This window comes from Nicotiana tabacum, chromosome 10 (assembly GCF_000715075.1).
Source record: "Nicotiana tabacum cultivar K326 chromosome 10, ASM71507v2, whole genome shotgun sequence".
Lineage (NCBI taxonomy): Eukaryota > Viridiplantae > Streptophyta > Magnoliopsida > Solanales > Solanaceae > Nicotiana > Nicotiana tabacum.
Genome location: NC_134089.1, coordinates 120613482 through 120616981, shown reverse-complemented (window position 1 = coordinate 120616981; position 3500 = coordinate 120613482).

Genomic DNA, 3500 nt, shown 5'->3' with positions numbered 1-3500 from the left:
ACAAGGCCTTTATATAGGCATGAAAAGTGAAGAAAATATGTCATGAAATATGTCATTGAACATAGAAAATATGTCATTGAATATGTCATTAACCATTTGAGAGAAAGATCATGAAGGAAGAGTAGACATCCACCATATTTTGATTTTTATCATAACATCCTCTATTTTGTTTCTTTATTTTCTTTTTCTCTGCCGTATAAGACAGCCCTGTTTCTTTTTCCTCATTCCTTTTTTTCTTCTTTTTCCCCCAAAAACATGCTCGATAATTTTATATTTATACCGTCCTTTTCCAAGGTGCACCTAATATGCAATATTTCACATTTTTATACCTCATGATCCGTACACATACTCAAAATATTAATTAAGTGTTAAATCGTCAAATAAAGTTAGTTATTGGTGCTGTTGATGATCTACGAGGACCAAACAAATGACAATGTATATTTTATCTTTCTGCCGTAAATTACTCAATCAAAGCGTGATATGAACAATTAATATCTAATTAGTTAAATCCTCTTTGGAAGATAATGGTCAAGGATTGGTACCTAACATCTTCTCACCTTTCTTCTTCAACATTTATCTCAGTGGTCCTTTTTTGTAAAAGCAATAAGGGGTCAATTTTTAAAAAATTCTTGAACAAGCACACCCACGTATTACTCCTTGTCATGTTCAATATTGCTAAAAACTATAATAGCATGCAGTTAGTTACTAATAGAGTTATATATATAGCCACACGAAATGATATGAATAAAATGTGAAACATAGACTACAATATATAAGATATGGTTGGAGGCAGAATTTTCATAACTAAAAATTATTGACTCACTAACCAATTAAGTGATCAACCTTAGATTATTGCATAAAAAGCTCATACAATTTCCCTTAACCAATGATAGCAGCTCACGTATACCATTTCATCATTGCTGCTGTCTAAAATATCTATCCTGCTTCAACATGATTGATCATTATCGTAAATTATTGATTCCAAGTGATCTTCTTGTTCATTTTCAAAATAAAAAACTTGTAATTCTTCTTCATGTAAATTATAATTAAATTGATTGCGTATAAGTATTCTCTAATGGGCATGTCTCATATTAAATCAAGAAAAGAAAGTAATTTAATATCTTGGTCTTTTGTAGGACATGTTAAAGTTTACAAGAGTCCTCCAAACTATCTCATGCTTTTAATATTCTAGGGATTAAAGCAATATATATAATTACAGTCATGAGATGGATGTGTTCTCTTCACTTTATTAAAAGTTTTAATTACTGGAGGAAAACTTATGGAAAGCTACCGCGTATCGGTTAAAATTTTCCTCCAGTTCAGCTGGAGGCGGAATTGACTCAAAGGAGGAAATTCACCCCAAAGTGAATTGTGTTTGCTCTCTTCTTGATTCTGTTGTTCTAGACCAAAAAATGAGCCCCTTGTCCTCCCCGTCCACTTCCAAGCAGAGGTAAACCCAAGATTTGAATATTACGGGGGCACCACTTTAAAAATAAAATAAAAAAATAAAAAATATAAATTGTAGGACCCCAGATTCGAACCTAGGTCATCATAAGAGTGTAGGTACTTTAGCACTTCGATAAACTAGCACCTCTGTCCAGTTTTTGTGCTTTTAGGGGGGCGCATAAAATATTTTAGGGGTCCTCGCTGCATATATAGATATATATGAAATTTGTCTACAATCTTTTTGTAAAAATTGTATGGGGTAGTCACTATTTAAAGTCGTATTTACTTTTTATCCAGCATTTTTAGTGCTGAGCAAAAATAGCCACTAGTTTATTAAAATTAATATGAAAGGACGTTGTTACCCTTTCCTTCCCAAACAAAAATACAGTGATATCACAGACATAGGAGTTTTGAGGGTTGATTTCTATGGAGGGGTCTTAAAAATGGTTGCTTCTCTTAAATGAAACTGGTTTATAAAGTGGCCCCAATTTCAGTTCCCTAAAAGCGTAGGATTCTCTCTTTTACTTTTACCTACTAAACTCCTTGTCAATGGATCTGAACCATTTGAGAAAAGGTTCAAATATCAATACCTACGGAAGTCATACTAGTACAAGTTTTTAAATATCTTAGTTAAGTTTGTTTCTGTGATCAAATAGGAAAAAACTAAAAAGAGAATGTTGATAGCTCAAAAGTGTATATCCAGGGTATTTCCCAGTTCTCACCAGCCTCCTACTTGACATGGAACCTGCCTGTGGTGCTTCTCGTATGTATTCCTCCATAGTTGCCAAAAAGGAAGTAGGAGGCTACAAAATTACCATAAAAGAAGCAAATAAAGAAAACAACTTGATTCAAAAAGATTGTGTAATTTGACATCAATCTTATACGTAAATTGCAATTTTTATTTTTTTTATTTTTTTTGTGAAAAGTTATAAATAATGTTTGGTTTCTGCTACGTTATGGATCCTGAACTTACAATTACAAGTTCAAAAGTTAAGGACACTTGGTCCTGAATTTCGAGTTCCAAGTTCAAAAGTTAAGGACACTTGGTCCTGAACTTAGAATTACAAGTTCAAAAGTTAAGGACACTTGTCCTGAACTTAGACTATTAAGGACAATAAGTCCTGAACTTACAGTTACAAGTTCAAAAGTTAAGGACAATAGGTTCTGAAGTCCTGAACTTAGACTAACAAGCTCAAAAGTTAAGGACAATAGGTCTTGAACCTAAACTAACAAGCTCAAAAGTTAAGGATACTTGGTCCTGAACTTACAGTTACAAGTTCAAAAGTTAAGGACATGTAGTCCTGAAGTTAAGTTCAAAAGTTAAGGACATGTAGTCCTGAAGTCCTAACTTAGAGTTCCAAGTTCAAAAGTTAAGGACATATAGTCTTGAAGTCCTGAAGTTAAGTTCAAAAATTAAGGACATGAGCAGAAGAGTATTTTCGTCTGGGCAGTTAAAGTTTATTAAAGCAGTGGCTAAAGACTAAAGATATTTTAAACAATGGCTTAAAAGTAAATACATGTGTTATTAGTGGCTAAACGTGCACTTCCCCCAATTTTTTTTGCTGAGGCTAACGGGTTTCGGTGACCTCCCTCTTCCCAACATAAGTCCGCCTCTGCTCCCACGGATCTCTCATGCACAAGTCCTGAAAAAGATATCGATTAAAGTACTCATACCAAAGTAGTGATTAATAGCACCACTATTAATGATATATTATTATTTAGTGAACCACATATTAAGGGGTCGTTTGGTAGAATGCATTGGATAAGCTAATGCATGCATTAGCTTTATGTATTAATAATACATTGTTTGGTAGACATTTTGAACCTATGCATTAGTTATGCAAGCATTAGTTATACATCCTATTTGGTATTATCCTATGCATAACTAATGCATAGAAAATAATGGTATTAGCAATGCAATGGGTTTTAATGCATGCATTAGCTTAGTTAAAGATAAAATTGTCCTTCAAAATTTATGCTTGATTAAAATATGCTAGTTAGTATATTAATGCAAGTTCAAAATAATCCAAATAGTGAGAAATAAAATTATATCC